Raw genomic sequence first — 23,938 nt, 5'->3', positions numbered from 1 at the left:
GAAGTGCCAACTTTTGTTCAGTTCTGTGAATCGGCCAGCAAGCAAGGACTCAGAGGTCTCTCTGTCTCCTTCTCCCTCTCTGTCTCTCGGTGCTGGACGATTTTAAGAAGCATTCTAGCCAACTCTGTGAAGACTTTCCTCTGTTTAAGGAGCACAGACTGCCAACAGAACTGGGAAAGAGAGCTTGAGTGTGAAAGTACAAGTTTTCCCAAAGGTCAGTAACCTTCGAATTGTGTGTGTCACGGTCTGGGAAGATCTGAAGAATTAAGGTTTAAAGTGGGGGCATTCGTAATAAAGCCACCAGAATCTTGTTAAGGAATCAGGCACAGGAACTGCTAATCTCCAGGACCAGAGCTCTGTTGTTCTCACAGGGAGGTGAAAGCTCCATTTGGTGGTAGAAAGGCAGACATGCACTGACCTGAGCATCCTGTGGCCGGTGACAAGAACTGCACTGATTGGAACTCTGCGGACTTAGTTCCACCTGGTGGCTAAAGAGCGAATCCCATGACCGAGAATTCTTAGATGAAGCATCATCTGGTGGTCGAAAGCCGGAATTCGGCAACCAGAACTCTCGAGTAAATTTATTTCCCAGAGGCTTCAACCACAGTAGTGAAAATTCATCTCAGGCCTACCTCTTTAATCCCTATTTTAATCCTCACTAACCCTTACCTTGTGTCTATCTTCTGTGTGTCTGGGTAGGAGGTAGGACGGGGTCTTGGGATTTGGTAATCTGGTGAAGTTATCCTGCTATTTCCTTATCTGTTCATCTTTTCTTCTCTTTATTAATAAATAGTTTACTGATTTTTTACTTATAAATCTGATGTCTATAACTCATTGGAGTAGTCAAACGTTAAGGATCTTCGGAAAGCACGAATTATTGGCTAATTTACTTATGTTGGGACTCTGGGGTCTGTGTGGCTGGAATTGAGTGTGCACTCACCCAGGGTGTCATAACATAAATTGGGGGTTCATCCGGGATCGGAAACGTTTGACAGTGAATTTAGGGGTACAGAGTAAATTACATAGAGACACTACACTTGTAGTCATACAACAATATGGCTATGGAAGCTGCTAAGAAATTTATCCAGGTGGGCTACATATCTCTGAAATTTTTGGAGGAGTTTTGCAAATACCGGCTGATCCAATTGGCAAGGGAATTGAAACTGGTTGTACCAGATAGAGCTAAGAAGGCAGAGGTAATTGACGCGATTGCTTAACATTTAAATTTGAAGCAAACGCAGCTGAGGCCGGACCCACAGTCAGTAGAATTGGCTAAGAGCAGCTACAGTTGAAACAATTAGAAATGCAGCAAAAACAGAGAGAAATAGAAATGCAGCAAAATCGGAGAGAAATAGAAATGGAAATGAAGAGAGAGGAAAGAGAGAGAGAGCAAATGGAAAAAGAAGTGGAGATGGAAATGCAGATATGAATTAGATAGAGACTTCCAGCTTAAGGTATTGGAAAGGAATGGGAAACTTCCAAAACATGAAGGGAGCCCAGTCCAAGAACAGAACTAAGTCGTGATATGTACAAGTTTATACAGGCTTTCCCAAAATTTGAAGAGAAAGAAGGAGAAACATTCTTTCAGGCTTTCGAGACAATAGCAACCTATTTGTAGTTGCCAAAAGAGAAATGGATTTTACTCCTGCAACACAAGTTGATGGGGTGAGCACAGCAAGTTTATGCCGCCTTGTCAGAGCAGGACTCTAGGGATTATGACTCAGTGAAAAATGCTATTCTAGATGCATATTAGTTGGTTCCTGAAGCATATAGACACAAATTTCTGAATGAAGACACACCCGTGACAGACTTATGCTGAATTCGACAGGTTGAAGCAGAACTATTTTAAAAGATGGGTATGAGAATTGGGAGTTACGACTACCTATGAGACTCTGAGGGAGGTAATTCTCTTAGAGGAGTTTCAAAATTCCTTACCTTCGATAATAAGAACCCATGTTGGTGACCAGAAGGAACAAACTGCGACGCAAGCAGCAATTATGGCCGACGATTACAAACTAATCGATCAATGTAAAACTTTGTTCCATCACCCCCATAATTTTGGAAAGGGTAGGAAGTGGGAGAGTGAGAGGACAGCAGGTAGCCAAGGTAAAGAATGGTTAGCTGCGAATTCTCCGAGATCTCCGCCTCAGTCCAGAAAAGAAGGTGCTGGGGTGGAAGTGAGACTTGGGAGTCTAAATGTTACCATTGTAACAAGATGGGACGTGTTCGTTCAGCCTGTTGGAAGTTGCAAGGAAGGCCCATGGAAGTTGTGGAGGTTTAGAAGGAGGACTCTGAGAAGTGAGCAAAGGTGCAGGCGGCAGCGTTTACTACACTTTGGAGACCCAAGGTGAACACTGATGTGACAGAAGTTGTAGAGGTAGGTGATAGATAGCTGGTTTTGTGTCGAATGGAAATGACACCCCATTTTCCTTGACAGAGGTAGCCAAACCTGAAACAATTTTAAGAGACCCAGGGGCAACTCAAACTCTTGTGCTGGAGAAGGATTTGGTCTTTCCTCCAGAGAGCTCAGGTGAAGGTGAGGTATTTGTGAATGGGATGGGTGGAAGTTGTATCCCAGTTTCATTGTATAAAGTTCAGTTGGAGTGTGATTTTGTGTCAGGTCCGGTAGTTGTTGGAGTGGTTAAGGAATTCCCAGTGGAAGGAATAGACTTAGTTTTGGGGAACGGTTTAGCAGGAGTGAAGGTTGTAGCTTCACTTATGATTACAGAGAGTCCAAAGGAAGTATTGCAATTCACCCCCGAAATGCCGACTGAAGTGCATGCAGGAGCTAGGAAAACTCATTGTGCAGTAGAGGACTTAGAGAAAGAGATGTTGTAGGCTGTTGAGCATGTTTCAAGTGACCATGGTAGTGAACCAGGTCCTGAACATTTTCAAACAGACGGTGACCGTATGGCTGCGAAATTAGACAAGAGTCTTGATTTTGACTTTGGTTCTGATTATGAAAAATGAAATGAAAATGAAGGGGCTTTTCACAGTAACTTCATTGAAGCCTACTCGTGACAATAAGCGATTTTCATTTTCATTTTCATTTTCATTATTGTCACGAGTAGGCTTCAATGAAGTTACTGTGAAAAGCCCCTAGTCGCCACATTCCGGCGCCTGTCCGGGGAGGCTGGTACGGGAATCGAACCGTGCTGCTGGCCTGCTTGGTCTGCTTTAAAAGCCAGCGATTTAGCTTTGTGAGCTAAACCAGCCCCTGTTTATGAGGTGCTGGTAAACAATTGTCGCAAGAATGTTGGTGAGGAGGAGTCAGACAAGGTTTGACTTCGACCTTGGTCCTGGTTACGAAGTGATGGTGAATAGCTGTTGCAAGACAACAGTCTTGACTTTGATTTCAGGACTGACTATGATGCAATGATAGACAGTTGTTACTGAGTAGGTTCGTCACCAATTGAACTTGGATCACCGGCGAGCAATTCTTCCAGAGCTAGTCAAGGTGACCTGGATTATTTTGCTGTGTTTGTGGTGTCGATTATGTGTGTCCTTTGCCTTAAAAATCAGTTAGCTTTTTGGTCTTTGAGAAAATATAGCCTCATTAAATTTGCTGATATGACTTCTTTTTTGTCTGAACAATGCCCTGTTCTTCCTGACATTGGTGCCATTATGCTGCCTACATACACATTTGTCTGCTTTACCTCGATCTGTAGCTGTGTTTCACATATTGTCCTGTAGTCCCTTGCTCGGTTGCTATCTGGATTTCTTCCCATTCTGTACGGTCTATCAAATGTGACTGCAAGTTTCAACACTTTCTTGCCATTGAATTGGACTGTGCTGTTCAGTTATCCTTCGGTTTTACAGTTGTACCATTGTATATAGCCTGTAGTTTCTCTTTTTGTGCTCAAGAACTGCTCCTTCTGTATTGTTTGATTCATTTCCAAACTTTTTAGTGTCATCAGTGTGCTTTGTATTGTCTGATGTTTTGCTGTACTTTATGATCTCAGGTTCCTGTGGATGATCTAACGCATCATTGAACTTTGTGACATCAGTCCCTCATGGATGATCTGATTTATCTTTGATCTCTTGGTGCTCCTCTTCTGGAGTCAACTTCTACAAGATGTAATTTTCTTGTAGGCTGTTCACGATTGATGTGCTCTCAATTGATCCATTCATTGTTGCACTGTAATTGTCATGTTCTTTTGTACAGTCCAGCTGAGATTTGTCAGTCTCGCTTTTGTCCTGCTCAGCTGGTATGCTACTTGTGATCACTTTGTCACTATTCACAGTGAATAGACCTTCATAGTCTTCTTTTTGTTGATCAAATAAAGTATATAGACCTTCATAGTCTTCTTCTTTCATTGCTCTCTCTCTGGAGTCTTTCAGTGCTTCCATTATGGAGTCTTTCAGTGCTCTTCCTATGGAGTCTTTTTCTTCAGGTTGTTCATTTGTCAGGTTACTACTCTCCGATGTAGCAACGGTATGCAATTCCATCAATGTATTGGATTCATCTACCATTAGTAGAGATAGAGATAGAGAAATACAGCACAGAACAGGCCCTTCGACCCACGATGTTGTGCCGAACTTTTGTCCTAGGTTAATCATAGAATTGTGGACAATTTTTCATTGCCAATCCACCCAACCTGCACATCTTTGGATTGTGGGAGGAAACCGGAGTACCCGGAGGAAACCTATGCACACACGTGGAGGATGTGCAGACTCCACACAGACAGTGACCCAAGTCGAAATCGAACTTGGGACCCTGGAGCTGTGAAGCAATTGTGCTATCCACAATGCTACCGTGCTGCCCTTAAGAAGAAGTTAACCTACACTCCATTATTCTACCCTAATCCATGTACCTATCCAATAGCCGCTTGAAGGTCTCTAACGTTTCCGACTCAACTACTTCCACAGGCAGTGCATTCCATGCCCCCATTACTCTCGGGGTAAAGAACCTACCTCTGACATCCCCTCTATATCTTCCACCATTTATCTTAAATTTATGTCCCCTTGTAATGGTGTGTTCCACCCGTGGAAAAAGTCTCTGACTGTCTACTCTATCTATTCCCCTAATCATCTTATAAACCTCTATCAAGTCGCCCCTCATCCTTCGTCTGAGATTTAGATCTTCAATCTTGTTACGAACAGAATAATCATCAAAACTTCAGCCATATCTGAATAATATTCTTCAATGTAAGATTTATTTAGTTTAGTTTTAGATTTGTTAACATTTTCTTCTTGTTGGATGCTGCAAACATTTTGTTCCATGGTGCTGCAGAAGTCTTCTTCAGCTGTTTGTTCAAATTAAGGCAACGTCTACCTTGCAGGGTAAAAAACTTCCGTTCTGTGCCTTTAAAACTTGCTTTTTTGATTTCCAGGCAGTTTTTTTTTAAAGTGGCCATGTCCACAATGTTCTGACGTCATCACGTCTGTGACGTCATGCGCAAACATGCATTGCGCATGCGCAAATCGATCCCCATCCAGAATGCGGTCTTTTTTTTAAGTGCGCATGCGCAATCTCCTGCACATGTGCAGAACGGTATTCTTCCGGATCGTGTCTTTTTTCAATGTGCTCATGTGCGAACTGGTCCCGCACAAGAGCTCATTTCTTCCTTTAACTACGCATGTCTGAAATGTCCGACTTCTGAAGCGTGCACTTTTTTTGGGTGCACTTTTCAGCGTGATGAAGTTCTAACTGCGCCATAGCTTTCATGGAGGCAAAATTGGTTTTACTTTGATTCAAAGTTTCGGCACTTCTAATTTTAGATTCTTTAGTCGCACTGGACATTTTAATTTAATCTGTCAGCCTTATTTTTTGTTGTTTTTTCAGTCTTTTATCGAGCTTTTCATTTCTTTTAAGCTCACAATAATGATCACATTTTTTAAGGACCACTTCAAAGTTATTTTTTTCAGCTTCATTCTCAAAGTGGAATGAGTTATGAACTTTATAGCCTGTTGTCATGCCATTAGTAGCAATAAAGCAGTTTTTCCCTTTGCACAGGCAGTTTGGAGGTTGGAGGATGAAAGATACAGTTCAAACTCTTGTTTGAATATTTTCCAATTCACATCTACATTACCCGATATGCTGAATGCCGTTGGAAACTGCAGACCTTCCATGACTCTTTGGTTAGGTATTTCTGGGGCAGCATGGGGCAGCACGGTAGCACAAGTGGATACACTGTGGCTTCACAGCACCAGGGTCCCAGGTTCGATTCCTTGCTGGGTCACTGTCTGTGTGGAGTCTGCACGTTCTCCCCGTGTCTGTGTGGGTGTCCTCCAGGTGCTCCGATTTCCTTCCACAGTCCAAAGATTGGCCATGATAAATTGCCCTTCGTGACCAAAAAGGTCAGGAGATACGGGGATAGGGTGAGGGCTTAAGTGGGTCGGTGCAGACTCGAGGGGCCGAATGGCCTCCTTCTGCACTGTATGTTCTGTGTTCTAATGTTCTTTCTGTGATGTTTCTGGTTGTTGCTGGAGCATTATTGTTGCTACTGGAGTCTGGTTGAGATTTTTCTTTGCACTTTCTTTTTGAATGGAGACTTTCTTTCTCTCTAAACCTGACTAAATTACTCTAAGATCAGCCCAGATACCGTGTGGTAACATGGTATATGAAAATTTAAAGCTGTCCACTCCTTGTACCATGTTGTATTCCCTATTCTGCTTTACATGGATGGCTTGGATGTATAGTATTGAATAAAGAACACAAAGCTTTGTTAATGAACAAAACCATAAATTTATTACACTACTAAGATTTGTTCACATTCCTAAAGTTGAAGGTTATTGTATAAAAGTATGCCAGCTCCAACTCTCAAGTACACAACTGCTCTCTATGCCTGACACTGTTCCAGCTCTCACCTAATTATTAACTCGTAATCATCTATTCATCTTCTAATCGCAGAATCTCCACAATCACATGATATATGTTTTACATATGACTTCTGTTTTTCCCTCCAGTGGTAAGAAGCATTATCATTAACATGTTAACTCTTTACATCACGGTCAATATACAGATCATTACAACTGACAGTTCCTGTGTCGCAGTAATCTGGTCACTGACAGTTCCTGTGTCGCAGTAATCTGGTCACTGACAGTTCCTGTGTCGCAGTAATCTGGTCACTGACAGTTCCTGTGTCGCAGTAATCTGGTCACTGACAGTTCCTGTGTCGCAGTAATCTGGTCACTGACAGTTCCTGTGTCGCAGTAATCTGGTCACTGACAGTTCCTGTGTCGCAGTAATCTGGTCAGTGTCAGTTTCTGTGTCGCAGTAATCTGGTCATTGACAGTTCCTGTGTCGCAGTAATCTGGTCACTGACAGTTCCTGTGTCGCAGTAATCTGGTCAGTGTCAGTTTCTGTGTCGCAGTAATCTGGTCACAGACAGTTCCTGTGTTGCAGTAATCTGGTCAGTGTCAGTTTCTGTGTCGCAGTAATCTGGTCACTGACAGTTCCTGTGTCGCAGTAATCTGGTCACTGACAATTCCTGTGTTGCAGCAATCTGGTCACTGACAGTTCCTGTGTCGCAGTAATCTGGTCACTGACAGTTTCTGTGTCGCAGTAATCTGGTTACTGACAGTTCCTGTGTCGCAGTAATCTGGTTACTGACAGTTCCTGTGTCACAGTAATCTGGTCACTGACAGTTCCCGTGTCGCAGTAATCTGGTCACTGACAGTTCCCGTGTTGCAGTAATCTGGTCACTGACAGTTCCCGTGTTGCAGTAATCTGGTCACTGACAGTTCCCGTGTTGCAGTAATCTGGTCACTGACAGTTCCCGTGTTGCAGTAATCTGGTCACTGACAGTTCCCGTGTTGCAGTAATCTGGTCACTGACAGTTCCCGTGTTGCAGTAATCTGGTTATGTTATTCTCTAAGTCTGAATAAAGATTGTAGACTTCCAGTTGACGCAAATACTTTATTCAATGGGTTCATTCTGTTTCCAGAGTTTAACTAGATATAATGCAGTCAAGAGGTATGTCCAGTGAAGCTAAGGTAAACTGCCTATTGCTGAGCTGTCTCTGTCTGCTGCTGCTGACTCGCCCTGTGCTTCTGAAAGAGGCGGGACCCGTCTCTGATGCTGCCCTCTAGTGATGCTGTGGCTGTTACATCTCTCTGTAGTCCCTGGTGTATGTGCAGATGTATGTACAGATGTACAGATCACTACATCCCCCCCTTTTATTGGACATGTTTTCTAGACTGGCCTCAAGAAATCTGTACATAACAAGTGGTGAGAATATGCAAATCTACACACTTGGAAAATGATAAAAGTAATACAGAAACAATTAACTGTGTTGTGAGTCCATCGTGAGAAATGTCCATATTGGTCTTGTGCATGTGTTGAAGTGTCGTTACAAATCTAGCGGTCGGGTGCTGGAGCGTCTTAACAGTAGTAGTAGGGATGATGGTTTGTTGTCATCAAGAGTACTGTCTGGCGTTGTGTGGCGAGGAACGTCCTGTGGACAAATGGACTCGGTCAATTCCAGTGTGGGAAATACTGGTGTTGTAGGTCGAATCTCTAATAGATCCCGGCGGTTACGGCGAAAAAGTACTCCTGCAGACGATTTGACAATGTAGGACCGCGGTGCCTCCTGCCTGATCACCGTGGCTGACTCAGACCATCTGCCTTCTGGGTCCCTGATTCTGATGGCGTCACCTATTGCCAATGGCTTGAGTGGGATCGCATGTTGATCGTAGTATCGTTTTTGTTTGGAGCATAGTGCCCGCATGTCTGACCTCAACGTTTTCCTGTGTTTGTGGTATTGATTCTGTATGTCATCGTTCGTGAAAGCTGTTTTGCTTCTTCGTTCTGGAGAAGATGTGAATTTGTGAGATTCTTTATCATACCATGGCATGTTTGTAGTCTTGTCATTGTTTCGCAGTGTGCTGTGGCATTGTCCTTCACGTGCAGAGTTGTACCATGTTGTACAGGCCGTTGTTTCATTGTTGTTGTTTCTGTAATTTCTTTCTTTGTTGTTTTTGTTGGCGTTCTTGTTGTTGTCGTTCTTGTTCTTTTTGTCGCGTTTGTTGATTCTGTTTTCGTTGTTTTCGCTTTTATTGTTCTTTTCTCTCGTGCTTGTTGTTTCTGGGAAGCTTCTTGTTGTTTTTTTCGTTCTTGTTCTGCTGCATGTTGTTTTTGTTGTTGCTGTTGTTGTTCTTGTTTCTGCTGTGCTTCTTGCGGTTTTTGTTGTTCTTGTTGCGCTCAATGAGCGTGCCATGTGGATGATTTAAGTCATTGTCACAATTATTGGTGTCAATATCCTTTGTGGTATCTGCTACATTGAGCGCATCTTCTTGAGAATTGTGAGAATGATCTGATGTTGCATTGATGTTGGTGACATCAGTCATTTGTGGTGGATTCGATTCCTCTTCTTTGCTTTCTTGATACTCCTCTTCTAGAGTCACTTCTGGTTCACTTGAATTCTCATTGATTTCTTGGTGCTCCTCTTTTGGAGTCATTTCAGGTTCATTTGAATCATCTGTGATCACTTTGTGCTCCTTTTCTGGAGTAAAAATCTTCACAATTTCATTTTGTTGTGGGTCACAGTGCTCCTTTTCTGGAGTCCAAATCTTCAAGATTTCTATTGACATGGTCTCTCTGGACTCTTGGTGCTCCTCTTCTGGAGTCAAAATCTTCAGAATTTCTATTGACGTGGTCTCTCTGGACTCTTGGTGCTCCTCTTCTGGAGTCAAAATCTTCAAGATTTCAATTGACATGGTCTCTCTGGTCTCATGGGTGGCCATCCTCTGATTATTGAGTGCATCTGTGCAGACGAGCTGAGATATGTCAGTCTCGCTGTGATCCGGCACATCCTGTATGGAAGTTGTGATTTCTTCGTCACTTGTCTCACATACAGTGGGTAGACATTCAGTGTCTTGTTCTGGTGGCTCAGATGAGCTTGATAGATCTTCATGGTTTTGTGCATGCATAGCGTTCGCTATGGAGTATTTGCTTGCTTCCATTTTTGAGTCTGTCACCGAGCTGTTTATAGAGGCTTGCGTCACTCTCTTTGTGGAGGCTTGCGTCACTCTCTTTGTGGAGTCCTTCATTGCTCTCTCTGTGGAGTCCTTCATCGCGCTCTCTGTGGAGTCTGTCATTGCTCTCTCTGTGGAGTCTGTCATCTCTCTCTTCGTGGAGTAGTGCAGTGTTTTTGCTGTAGAGCCGATCTGTGCTCTCTCAACGGAGTCATTCTGTGCTCTCTGTGTGGCGTCGTCTTCATCTTGGGTATTGCTGTCATCCAATGTACCGACGATCTGCCATGGCACCATGGTATTGGATTCATCTACCATGAGAAGAGTTGTATTGAGCATTCAACCGTGTTGCTGATGCTGTGATCAGGATCTCCGAATAACTCAGCCATGTCTGAGCAGTATTGTGTGTATTGTTCGCTGGACAAATCATCGCTTTTTGTTTTGGAGTTGTGATCGTTCTCTTCATGTTCAATGAACAAAGAATCTTCTTGTGTGGAGACTGGGACCCTTCGTGGTGCATGGACCACTCTCTGTTTCTTGGTGTCAGGCCGCAGCATAATCCTGCACTCACGAGTCGGAATGTCATATATGCTGGGCTGAAGATTCCCCATTCCGAATAACTCATCGTCGGGGTCTTCATGGTACAACACCTCTAGTTGCGGTTCGGATTTGGTACTGGGGTAGCCATCTCCCAAGGTGAAATCTTTGTCTGAATCGTAGTCTACAAGGACCATATCATTTTCTAAGGCGGTGCTAACTGCTTGTTCCAGAGTGCTGTGAAAGTTATTTTCAACTGCTGGTGTAAGTTCGGGCATTGTTCTGTCTTCTGAGGCAAAAAAATTGGGTTTTGCAGCTTTAAATTTATTTTTGTTCATTTTCGTGCATTTCCCTTTTAAGTGGGCGTGGTCCTTGTCCTCTGACGTCATGACGTTCGTGACATCATGCGTAGGACTCGATTGCCCATGCACACACCGAGTTTCCTGTACTGTGCCCTCTTTTCGCAACTGAGCAGGTGCGGTTCCTTTCCCAAGATGGCTGCCGCTCAGAGCCTCCGTCTTTCTCCGATTCAGCCCTGCCTCTGCCTCGCGATGAGTGTTCGCGCCATTTTTACCAATTTTGTTTTCTAAATGATGATTCTGTGTTTCTAGAGACTCAAAGTATTGATTTTGTTTTTGTTCGTAAGCAAGGCATTTTTGTATAACGATTTCTAGAGTTAGATGCTTATTTTGTGAAAGTTCTTCCCTCAGATTTTTATCAGATAGTCCAGAAATTAATTGATGCATTATCACAGTGTCTCTGAAATCAGCATAATCACAGCCTTGTGGTATCAACTTGAGATTAGTAATAAAATCAGAGATGGACCCTCCGTTTCTCTGACAAGAGTTCCAGCATCTCACCAGATTGACTGTTACAGCGTTCAGCAAATTTTTTGAGTATAACGTCTACTTTGGTGCTGTCCTCACCTTCTAAGTAATTAAAGCAATTATAGATTTCTCTAGCTTTATGCCCTCCTGTTAAGTGTAGTAGGGCTATTTTCATTGCATCAGAGGCAGTGCTTAAATCATTAGCTGTGATAAATATTTGGAACAGCTGTTCAAACATTTTCCAGTTATAACTTACCGGTTGTTTCCAGCTGCCATGGAGTTCCAACAAGTTCCATCAAATCAGTTAGTCGCCGAGGATCCATTTGCTGCGAAGTCTTCCACAGTCGAATATCCGGTTTAAGTTTTTCTTCTCTTGCTGGTGTCTAGCCAGCTTTCTGAAATCACTCCTGGTATCATATATTATTCTCTAAGTGTGAATAAAGATTGTAGACTTCCAGTTAACACAAATACTTTATTCAATGGGTTCATTCTGTTTCCAGAGCTTAACTAGATATAATACAGTCAAGAGGTATGACAAGTGAAGTTAAAGTAAACTGCCTATGCTGAGCTGTCTCTGTCTGCTGCTGCTGACTCGCCCTGAGCTTCTGAACCCGTCTGGACCTGTGGGCTGGACCCATCTCTGATGCTGCCCCCTAGTGATGCTGTGGCCGTTATGTCTGTCTGTATTCCCTGGTGTATGTGCAGATGTATGTACAGATGTACAGATCACTTACACTGGTCACTGTCAGTTCCCATGCTGCAGCAATCTATCCTCTGAGAGTTCCTACTTGATAGTAATCTTTTCACTGTTCGTTTATCCCATTGTTTAAACCTGCAGAAATTGTTTCGTCATTGAGTTTGGGTGCGTGAAATTGATCAGAATCATACATTTATAACCAGCTGAAAGCAAAATAAGTTATTTGATATACTCATGAGAGAACCACCGCATGACCTCTCTGAGATTACTAACCTTCGACACTTCACAAGGCAGGAAGGTTTTGCAGTTCTCAACCATGCTGGATGAGTGCAGCCTCAACAATACTCCAGGGCCTTGAAACCATCTAGGGCACGGCAGCCCATTTGAATGACATTTTATCTTTCATCTGAAACATTTTCTCACTCTTTCAATGACGCACAGTTGAAGCAGTGTTCACCACATACAGTGTGCACTACTGCAGCTTGCTAAGACTGCTTTGCCAGCACGTGCAGACACATGGGAATACCATCGCCTGCAATTTCCTCAGCATCCTGATTTGGAAGGTATTGCCGTTCTTTGAGTTTTGCTTTGTCAAAAAACCGGAACTCCCTCCCTAATAGCATAGAAGGTCCTCCTGCACCTTATTGACTGTAGGGGTTTAAGAATGTAATCACTGGGAGCAGGTTAGGCAATTCAGCCCCTCGAGCCTGCTCCTTCATTAAATATGATCTTGGCTGATCTAATCTCGGCCTCAGCTCCACTTGCCCATTCTCCACAATCCTTCAACCCATTACTAATTAAATATCTATCTCCTAAAGCAGCTCACCACCATTTTGTGAAGGAGAATTAGGAAAGGGAATTAAATGTTGGCCGTGTAAGCGAGACGCACATCCGAGGAATGAATAAAAGGAAGAAAAATGGCAAGATAAAACTCCTGGTGTGTTCCTGGTCGGTTCTGCGGTTACTAAAGCTTTATTTAGTTGTCTAAATGTTAACAGATGATTGTGATAGCATGGGAATGCATGGAATTACAGGGTTGAAACAAACCTTTCAGCCTAACTGGCCTATGTGCTTCGAGTCTCCTCTCATTCTACTTTATCAATTCGGCAATATATCCGATACGTTTCTCCCTCATGTACCTATCTGGCTCCCCGCCAAATGCATTTCTCATATTTGCACATCTGATGTTGGCCTGATGAGGGACCGTAGTCCCCTGGAGAAGTTTCAGTGGCAATCCCCTGACCAACCAGATTTGATTTGCCAACCAATCACTTTCTCATGCCGTATCAATTGTTTTTCCCTTTGAAATTTGGCATTCTTGCATCTGTCCTGATGAGTGTAAGACAAAAAGCTTTGACCGCATGTCTCTTTTTTCAGCAATACTTTATAGGTGTGGCCCCTTTCTTGTGCTCCACTCCCACCCCCCCCCCACTCCCTTGCCACCCCCACCCCCCACCTCACTTCCAATGCATGTGGATGGACCTGCAAAATTGGAAAATAGGTCAAGACCCAGTTTAAATGGAATTTTCTCCTATTTTGAACCATTTGGGTATTTCCAGTGTGGGAGGAGATTTGGATGAAATTTCCCCCTACTCGACCTGCACCACTGACACAACAGCTGCCAGAGGTGGGGAGACTAAAAAGGTAAATCCGAACAGTCTGAATAATTTCATACCTTAAATCGCTGCCAGATTTACTCGTGACTACTCATTCACATCTATGGAGGTGCAGTAAAGGTAAGAAAGTAGAACATAGCAAAATAAAGAAAGAATGGGGTTCAGTCATCGAATGAAATAGGATAATGTAAAATATACGACAGAGAAACAGATCACTTGGCTCAACCAGCCCACACTGCCATTTAATGGTCTGCTCGAGCATCTTCTCATTCTTCCTCAATTAACGATCATCTTAACCCTCAATTCCCTCCTCCCTTATCGAACTTCCCCTTAAATATTCGCCTATTCGCCTCAAAATCTCGGATCACCTGCTAGATTCTGTATTCTCAGAGTTACCCAGGGAGTGTGACGTGTTCTGAAACTGGACGTGCTGTAAATTTATTTTTTTCTTTCCTTGCAGATGCACCACAGTGCTTCTTACTTCTACCCGGGAGAGAATTCTATGGAGAGCGGCTAATGAACATAAGAATCCTACAGAAACCTGAAGAAGAGGTACCGTAAATTTCTGTTGTAGTTTACAGCTGCCAAGTAAACGTAATGGAGTTATATATCACTTGGCTTGGCACAAGAAGTTAAGGAATCGCTGAGTGTTGCAGATTATTACAAATACTGCCCATAAAGCACTGGCAGAGTTTAATTAAAATATATTCCAGGAGAGGAATTTATTTACTCCATAATAAAAATTATATTGTAGCAGTTGTGGAAAATAAAATGGTTAGTGGATTTTTGTAGTGTCTGTTTCCTAAGTAAACTCCTCTAGGCTCAATCAGCACTTAGGCCAGAAAGGAATCCTTTCTCTTACACCACTGGGAGTTGAGACCATCTTTCGGCTGAGGAAAAGCCAATATCGTATGTTTTTCTGAGGGAGAAAATAATGAATGTTGTAGGTATCCTGTGCAAATGGTGAAATATTGAATGGGTCTGGGCAGAGCAAGACAGGGTGCAGAATAATTGATCGGGATATTGTAGTTTTAAACTAAACAGTATTATATGCGGCGATATCGAATTTGTGCTTTTGATTTGCTCACGTAATAAAATCACTTTAACTCGACAACATGGAGAAAAATTGGGGAAATCAACTGCAATCTGTCCATCTAGAGATATTAAGCAAATATGTCATGAACAGGGGAAGTACTGGATATCCAAAGATTCATAGATCTCACAGAAACTTAGAAAATTCTAACAGGATGAGACAAGATAGATTTAGAAAGAATGTTCACGATGGCAGGGGAGTCCATAACTAGGGATCATAGTTTGAGGATAAGAAGTAAACCTTTTAGGACTGAGATGAGGAGAAATTTCTTCACATAGAGAGTGGTGAATCTGTGGAATTCACTACCACAGAAAGTAGTTGAGGTGAAAACGTAGTGTGATTTCGAGAAGGAATTAGCTATAGCTCTGGGGGCTGAAGGGATATGGGGGGAAGGTGGGATTGGGGCATGAACCTGATGCTCAGCAATGATCATAATGAATGGTGGAGCAGACTCAAAGGGCCAAATGGCTCCCTTCTGCTTCTATTTTCCATGTATGTTTCTCTGTATGTTTCTATGTATTCAATCACAAGGGGGCCCCGAATTTTGCTGCTTGGGGTCATTGCATTAAAACGGGCCTGGAAAATAGGGTGAAGCCAGTTTTACTGGAATTCACTATTCTTTGAGCCGAACTGGGAATCCAATGGGGGTGCACGCATGTACAAATCTTCCACCTACTCCCCTTAACACAAAGGTGTGTGTCTGAGGAAATTCCCAAGCGCATTCCAGGAATTCACTCATTCTTGCCCTTGGTGTGCCTCGACAGACCCATGGCCGGCCCTCAGCTCTCATCGGGCAAGAATTATTCAGGGGAACTCAAAGCCTCTCAGTCAAAGATGACCTTGGCTTCAGTTGGGAAAGGCATTGAGATGTCTTTGGCAGAGTGCTCATTGCCTTTTCGCCTTATAGGTGTGTACTGCGGTAAATGCCATTAAGTGCCGCTGCAGGTCTTCATGCCCAGTCTGACTGTGGCAACGGCAGCACTTTCGGAGCTGCTGTTTTTCACATGAGGTCTTAAACGAACGTCACATCTACCTCTCAGGTGGGGGGGTAAAAGATCCCACAGCACTCTTTCAAAGAAGACATGGGGTGGTTGTGCTTGCCAATATTTATCCCTCAAGCAACACAATCATAAGCAAATTACCTGGTTATTATCATCTAGTTGTTCATAGCAGCTTGGTGAGCACAAATTGGCTGTCACATGCCTCACATTACAACAGTGACTTCACTTGAAAAGCAATAGTAATAATGATTAGTATTGTCACAAGTAAGCTTCAATTAACACTGCAATGAAGTTACTGTGAAAACCCCCTAGTCGCCACACTCCGGCGCCTGTTCGGGCACACAGAGGGAGAATTCAGAATGTCAATTCTCCTAACAGCACGTCTTTCAGGGCTTGTGGGAGGAAGTACTTCATTGGCTGTAAAGTGTGGTGATATGCATCACTGTAAATACACAAGGGGTTAATATAAATACACGTAGACTAGCTAGACACTAGAGGGAGCACCAGAGATATGACACAGACATTCAACTAATAGGTCAGTAAGCTAGGTCATGACCAATGGGCATTCACGATACACACAGAGCATTACACCAACCCATATAAAACAGCACACATAGAACATAGAACATAGAACAGTACAGCACAGAACAGGCCCTTCGGCCCTTGATGTTGTGCCAAGCAATGATCACCCTACTCAAACCCACGTATCCACCCTATACCCGTAACCCAACAACCCCCCCCCCTCTTAACCTTACATGATCTTCCTCTTTCCAGTGGAGACTCCTTGTGATTGCATAGTGTTGATTGAAATACATCACACCCACCATCTGGATTGTAGCAGACTGGTTCGTCAGTCTGAGTAGCTATAGCAGGATTAACAGGAGAGTCGAATCCAAGTAGGAGAATTGTTAACAGTTTAATAAACGAGTTAAAGCTATCTCCAAGTCTGATTCTTCCTTTGTCAGAATGCACATCAAGGAAACAGCTTATGCTACGTCAAGAGCATAACAAAACATACAGTATTTTGGGACATCCTGAAGTCATGATCACACTGCATAAATACAAGGTTTTCTTCCTTCTTCATCCCTCTAATCTGGGACAAATTCACCGGGCGGGATTGAACCAAATCGGAACAGAGTCCTTTGACAACCGCGTTTAACCAGGTGTTTCCTGGAACTTGCAGTGCCAAGAAACACCACACTACCTATCGGGATTCTGTTTCAATTTAGGACCTCAGTGGGAAACTCCCCACCAAGGCCACACTTAGCCCTGTTTCCTGCACTGAGGAGATCCGCTCACTGGAACTCCTCAATGCAGCAAGAGATCAGGGTGCCATTTTTAAATGCAGAGTCTGCACGTTTCCCCGTGTCTGCGTGGGTTTCCTCCCGGTGCTCCGGTTTCCTCCCACAGTCCAAAAATGTGCGGGTTAGGTGGATTGGCCATGCTAAATTGCTCTTAGTGTCCAAAAGAAAGATTAAGTGGGGGTTGCTGCGTTGTGGGGATAGGGTGGAGACATGGGCTTGAGTAGGGTACTCTTTGTAAGGGCCAGTGCAGACTCAATGGGCCGAATGGTCTTCTTCTGCACTGTAAATTCTATGATTACTTATTTCCCTGTTTTACTGTTTATTTTTCCAAAAGGGGCAGGTTTAGCACAGTGGGATAAACAGCTGGCTTGTAATGCTGAACAAGGCCAGCAGCACGGTTCAATTCCCTTTACCGGTCTCCCCAAACAGGCGCTGGAATGTGGCGACTAGGGGCTTTTCACAGTAACGTCATTGAAGCCTACTTGTGACAATAAACGATTATTATTATATGCTGTTTCTCCATCCAAACTCCCCCCCCCCCCCCACCCCACCCCTCACCCCCCAACCCCAGTATATTGAAATCAAACATTGACCACACAGACTCCGAGTCATACCCTTCCCTGGTCTTCAAAATTCCTCGGTTCCCTCAGTGTCTCCTTCCTTTTACGATCTTTCCAGTGTTTCAAAACCCCGAGCCTGGCATCATTTGCTCACGAGCCCAAGGTTGATCTCAGCCTCCCTCTTAATCTTCTCAACCCTCGGCGCTGTCCCGGACACGCTGTGGCCCTGAAACCCAGAAACCGTGGGCTTTTTTTTTCTTTCTCTCTTCCTTCCATAGAAAAGGGACCCCTTTAATATTCTGAATGAACAGTCTTTGTGTTGCCTTGGCGCACTGAGCAATTTGACTGCAAAAAGGAATTAGAGTTTATGAATAATTTAAATCCCAGTCACCAAGCGGGCTTAATAATCATGTGTCCCACAGAGCTTCAAATGCATTCTGTTACATGTATTGTTGGAGAGACTGCTTGCTCCTCTGTGGCAATTCCAATATTGCAGTGTGAATTGTGCTTTTAATTTGCCATCATATTTGAAAGAACATCCAATTACACTTAACAAAATGCTTTTTAAATTATGCTCTTTAAACCCTTATTTGAAGAACATCTCAGTGTTGCTGCTGCTGATTAAATATATTGTTATTCACTGTAGTCGCCTTTTATTGTTTCCAACGCAGGCCCAAATTTTCCTGTTTTTTTGTGAAAGAGTAACTGGTTGACCTCTGTTGTCTGCTTCACTTAAAGATAGGTTAGGATAGCAAACAGTTGATGCTGAGCAACTTACGATCTTCATATTAGAACAGACAACCAGGATGTGACCTTCATCAATCCAGTTATCCAAACAATTTGGCTAAATCTATCATGCTATGTTACCCTTATCCGCACTGTGTCTTGTTAAATGTATTGCAGCAGCAACCTTGGAGTATAGTATTAGTTTAGCTGCTGGAATAGATATAAATGTATGCCAAGAACATCACCTTTTGGGATGAAAATATTCAGTGGTAACATGTTTTAGCAATGTACTATCACCATTGCTAACTCTGTCTCCATCATTAACTCTGTTTTTATTGATCTTTGTACGCATCTCTACAGATACCTTTATTGATATATCTTTCATGCAGACAGAAAATACACAGCAGGTCTTCGAACGATTGAAAAGTGAAAGAGCAGGTTGAAATTTTGGGTCGAGACCCTGGGGGAAAGAAATTCAATATCGTTGCACCTGATTTCTGGCCATAATACCAATGTGAGAGGTAGTGATTTCAGGCTGTGATTACTTGGGCCCACTTGTCCTTGGGAAGGTGCCAAATTAGAAGCTGAAATAAATGTCAGGGTCCAGATGCCAGCTGCAAGAGATGATAAAAGCCCACTCTGCCCTCACTTTTTATGCTAAGCTGTGCGGTCGCACACACGTGTTATTACAGGAGTCAGATACTATCTGCTGCCACATTAGGGAGGTAATTGAAGCCCTGCTTTTACCTCGCAATTATCCAGAGATACTTCAGCAATGACCAGCAACAGCAGCAGAAGGAGCAACATTAGTGGCTTCATAGATCATTATCTGAATGTAGCTATTTGCATACCTACCATCAATTTTGAGCATACCCCCTTAGAAAGAGCTATTAATCCATTAATGTGCAAATGACATCTCACCTTTGTTAGACGGTAATATAAGCTCTTGGGGATGGGAGCGCGGGGAGGGGCATGTAATTATCAAACAGGTCATAGAATAGTACAATGCAGAACTAGGCCACTCGGCCCATTGAACCTGTGTAAGCTCTTTTGAAGAGAAATCTAGCCAGTCCCAATTCCTTGCCTTTTTTGCACATCTCTGCAATTTGATTCTTTTTCAAATCGTATTTTTAAGTCTCCTTTGAAGGCCATTACTGTATCTGCATTCATTATCCCATCAGACAGTGCATTTTGAATCTTAACCACTTGCTGTGTAAAAAGAAGTTTCCCCTCACGATGCCTTTGGTTCTTTTGTCACTCATCTTAAATTGTGCCCTCTGATTATTAAAATATTTCTTCATTTACCTTATCTAAGACCTTCATGAGTTTAAACGCCTCCAAAAAATCTCCTCTTAACCTTCTTTGCGCTAAGGAGAACGACTCCAGCTTCTCCAGTCTATTCAGGTAACTACAAGCGTTCATCTGTGGAATCACTTTAGTCAAACCTTCACATCCTCCTGAAGGAATTGGATGCAATGTTTCAGTTGGAGGCTTTGCAACGTCTAGGCAGTAGACGACATGTTGGAAACGCATAGCTGAATACATCTCTGCACAATCTTCCAACTCCAGCACAGAACAGCTGGAATGGGGCATCCTCATTGAACAGGCAGTGGAATGGGAGAAACTACTTTTGCTGGTTGCAGAGTCTAGGGTGGCACTTAATGCAGGTGATGAGGGTCTCACCTGTTAATTGAAGGGCTGGCGGGAGTCTCGTGTCACACTCTTTGGGATAGCCTGCTGAATTAAGTGCCAAAGAGGCACTTAACTGGGCAGCAGGGGGATTTCTCCGGGATCAAGGACCCGGGAGTGGAAATCTTGCCATCTGAGAGCCAGTGAGAGGTTAGTATCTCTTTGTTGCTCAGCAGTACCAATGGTACTTCACCATCTGAGGTCCATGATTGCCAATGGGTCCAGGCTGAGATGAGTGATGTGAAAGGGGTGTTGCGGGAGAGATAGAGCGAGGGGGGTTCTGTAGCAAGGGAACGTTTGAGGCTCTCAGAAGGCACTCCCTTGATTAGGCACCGAGTGGAACCTGCCGCACTGGGAATCACTAAGCAGTGAACAAGATTTTAAAGTAGAACATAGAACATAGAACAGTACAGCACAGAACAGGCCCTTCGGCCCTCAATGTTGTGCCGAGCCATGATCACCCTACTCAAACCACGTATCCACCCTATACCCGTAACCCAACAAACCCCCCCTTAACCTTACTTTTAAGGACACTACGGGCAATTTAGCATGGCCAATCCACCTAACCTGCACATCTTTGGACTGTGGGAGGAAACCGGAGCACCCGGAGGAAACCCACGCACACAGGGGGAGGACGTGCAGACTCCACACAGACAGTGACCCAGCCGGGAATCGAACCTGGGACCCTGGAGCTGTGAAGCATTTATGCTAACCACCATGCTACCCTGCTGCCCCAAACAAAGTAATAAACAAGATTTGCCTTTTGGCATTCCACATGGTGAGTCTCCACCAGCTGCAGGGTGAAGACCAGCAGTGGTGGAATGAGACTCTTAAACAGGCATTAATTTCCCACTCAAGGGCCTCAATTGGGCAGGACGACTATTCATGGGCTTTTCCATCAGAGAATTAATCAGGGCAGAGGTGGGAAGTGGCGATACCCACCACCCCACCCTGCCAGCACCACAAAACGTATCACTGAGGACCTGGTGTGAAATTAGGAAGCATGTGTTCACACAAAAGGTGGTGACAGTGTGGAACTCCCCTCTTTATGGCAATTGTTAGGTTTAAAACTGAGATTGATATACCTTTGTTATCCAAAGCTTTAAAGGGATGGCTACATGGAGTTCGGCCATAGATAAACCACAATCTCATTAAATGGTGGAACACACTTGAGAGGCTGAGTGGCTTACTCTTGGTTCTATGTTTGTATATTTAATTTGCTACAACAATACATTGTTTACTTGGAAGATAAGGTCTCAAATGACATGGTCGGGTGTAAAATAAAAATACCAAAAAAATAGGGAAAAGGCCTTTTCTCACACTAGTAACCTGGACTGTCACAAATCTAGATAAATTCATTGACGATACTCCTGCCTCATTCAGATTGATTTCTCTTCTATTGATATTTGGTTTGGCGTTTAGTCTACTTGTGTTGAATATGTAATCTAAATATCACTGGAGCATCATTCTGACAACATTAACACGAATGGGGCATCACTATGAACTTGAGAAAGTTGTAGCACCAACCATACCCCAGGATGGTGCACAACATCAGATCAACCATAGTGGCCAGGTATACTGCTATTTAAGATTAATTTAAAATGTCCTTCCATTACTGTGCTTTGTTTTTGTTCTCTATTACATCCTATCGGGCACATTTTGCAATTATAGAATTACAAGCTCCTTTACAGTTTCTGCTGAGGAGTTGATATTGAGGGTAACATTACTTACAGGCAACTGAAGCTTTCTTAACTGCACAATAGAAGAATAGTAAGCTGCCCGACAGATCCTAGTATTATTGTACAGCAGGGCCTGAGGTCCTTTGGTCTACGCAGCCTCTATATTCTGTTGAATCACGGTTTGGTGTGAATGGTTTGAGTGCTCCCCAAGCTGAAGGAGGAGCAGGCTGCTTGCCCAGGCACAAAACCAGCATTATGGGGTTGAGGGAGCACCAGGAACATCCTTCACTTGGGCCTCTGCGGCGGTCAGCATTTTCAAATTGGTGCCTGCTGTTGTTTCTGTGGAGGCGGGTGGGCCAAGTAATTGCCACTGGCGAGAGCGGCAACCTGTGCTTTGCACACAGGCCAAAGCCTGTGGATGCAACCTCTTGAGCTACTGATTTCTATGGACGTAGGATTGTGTGAGGTGACAGCACTCCCAGAGCCAGGGAGCGGATTCTTCTCTCCGGGGATGGTGTACCGTCACCAGCCCCAATTTTCACAGGTCTTTTAAAATCATCTGGAGAGGGTCTCGCTGTCCAATTAAGGATGGCGGGCAACCTCTCACAGCTGGAGGACCAATCCAAAATGAGCGGCAGTCTGCAATGGAACTCTCCAACTTTTTAAAATCTTGAGTTAAAAATCTTGCACTGTTGGTTAGAGAAGTGTGTGTGTGTGGGGGGTGGGGGGGGGGGGGGGGGCACCATTACAGGGTGGTCTGAAGTTACTCCTGCACTGAGGCAGGCAGGAAGTTTGCCTTAGTGTCTTTTAATTGGCCTCAATTTTTTTGGTTTTATTTATTCGTGGGATGTGGGTGTTGTTTGCTGCACCAGCATTTATTGCCCTAATTGCCCTTGACCTGAATGGCTTACTAGGCCATTTAAGACATTGCTGTGGATCTGGAGTGACATGTAGGTCAGACCAGGTAAGGACAGAAGATTTCTCCCCTTAAAGGATATTAGTGAACCAGATAGGTTTTTACAGCAATCAATTGAAGGGTATTCCAGACGTATATTGAATTCAATATTTCAACAACTGCTGTGGTGGGAATTGAACCAGTATCTGGATTAATAGTCCGGTAATAATCCCACTATGCCACTGCCTCTCCTGCTCTAGCATTTAATGGATTGTGTTAGCCATATGCCACATGCGGACAGGTGGGTAAACCTGCTGCTCTTCCAGCCCGCTTCCGCAATAATGATCCAAGGCCTGGGTGGAGCTGGGGAACAGTCACACTAGCTCTGGCAATCCTCCAATCCTGGCGCTGGTGGGCTCTCAAGATCCTACCCAGGAGTTTTGCCCTTGATATACGCTGACCCATGTTGGAGTGGAGAATGTTGGGTGGGCACAGAATTGCACTGACCTGTGCAGGCTTCGAACACCTTCTTTCCAAGGCTCACACATGAGTAATAGGCATGTAGTAATCCACGGGACGCAGGAGTTCCGTCACCACACCAATATTTATTTACAATAACGATATTACAGGAGCAGCTACAAACAGTGCTGCTAGCAGTCCAGTCAACTTAAGACTGGCTCACAAAGCCTACACAGGTGCTTATATGGGCCCCCTCGATGAGCTATCATTGAGGGAGCTCATACTCCAATTGGCCAACCAATAAAGCCAATTGGAGTTCATTACACCTCTCCCCCCCCCCCCAAGGTCCGAGGAATTCCTACCAGCTGGCATTCCTCTGAGCTGTCTGGGTCTGTCACCTCTGTGTCGTCCGCCGGGTCGTTTTCCGAAGTGGGCGGGGTGTACCTTATAGGTGCCCGCCTTTTCCTTGATGACCACCTTGGATGTTGTTCTTCCTCCTCCTTGGGACGAGGTGTCGCGGCGGCCTCGTCGAGTGTGTCCATCTCCGACTCTGACGACTGGATGACGGGGTCTGGAGAAATTGCTCGGGGCTGGGGTGTGGGTATCCTTTCCGTCTGGGCTATCCCAGCTTGAGGCGGTCCGCTTCGCCTGCCTCCAGGTGTGGTTCTGCTGCCCTTATTTGGTCTAGGTGTTTCTTCAGCACCTTACCTCCTATCGAAACCTCATAGGATATGGGCCCTGTTTGGGACTCTACCGTGCCTTTGACCCACGTTGGCCCATTCCCATAATTCTTGACCCAAACCGGTGCCCCCACCTGGAAATGTCTCTGCTGCCGACTATTATCATGCCCCTGCGTTGGGCCTCCTGTTGTTTCTCCACTTTCCCCGTTAAATTTGGGAAAAGGAGACTCAGCCTCGTTCGCAGCCGCCTTCCCATTAAG

At 44.1% G+C, this 23,938-nt stretch overlaps 1 protein-coding gene across 11 annotated transcripts in view; it reads left to right on the top strand.

The window, feature by feature from the left end:
• LOC119955026 (chemokine-like protein TAFA-2) overlaps window positions 1-23,938 on the top strand; it is a 310,938-nt gene that overhangs the window by 70,151 nt on the left and 216,849 nt on the right. For all 11 annotated transcript variants that reach the window (XR_005458367.1, XR_005458371.1, XR_005458370.1 and 8 more), the window contains exon 2: window positions 14,053-14,144. The gene's annotated coding sequence lies outside the window, so the exon portion shown is untranslated. The remainder of the gene's footprint in view (window positions 1-14,052; window positions 14,145-23,938) is intronic.

This window comes from Scyliorhinus canicula, chromosome 20 (assembly GCF_902713615.1).
Source record: "Scyliorhinus canicula chromosome 20, sScyCan1.1, whole genome shotgun sequence".
Classification (NCBI taxonomy): Eukaryota; Metazoa; Chordata; class Chondrichthyes; order Carcharhiniformes; family Scyliorhinidae; genus Scyliorhinus; species Scyliorhinus canicula.
This window is presented reverse-complemented; position numbering and strand designations above follow the sequence as displayed.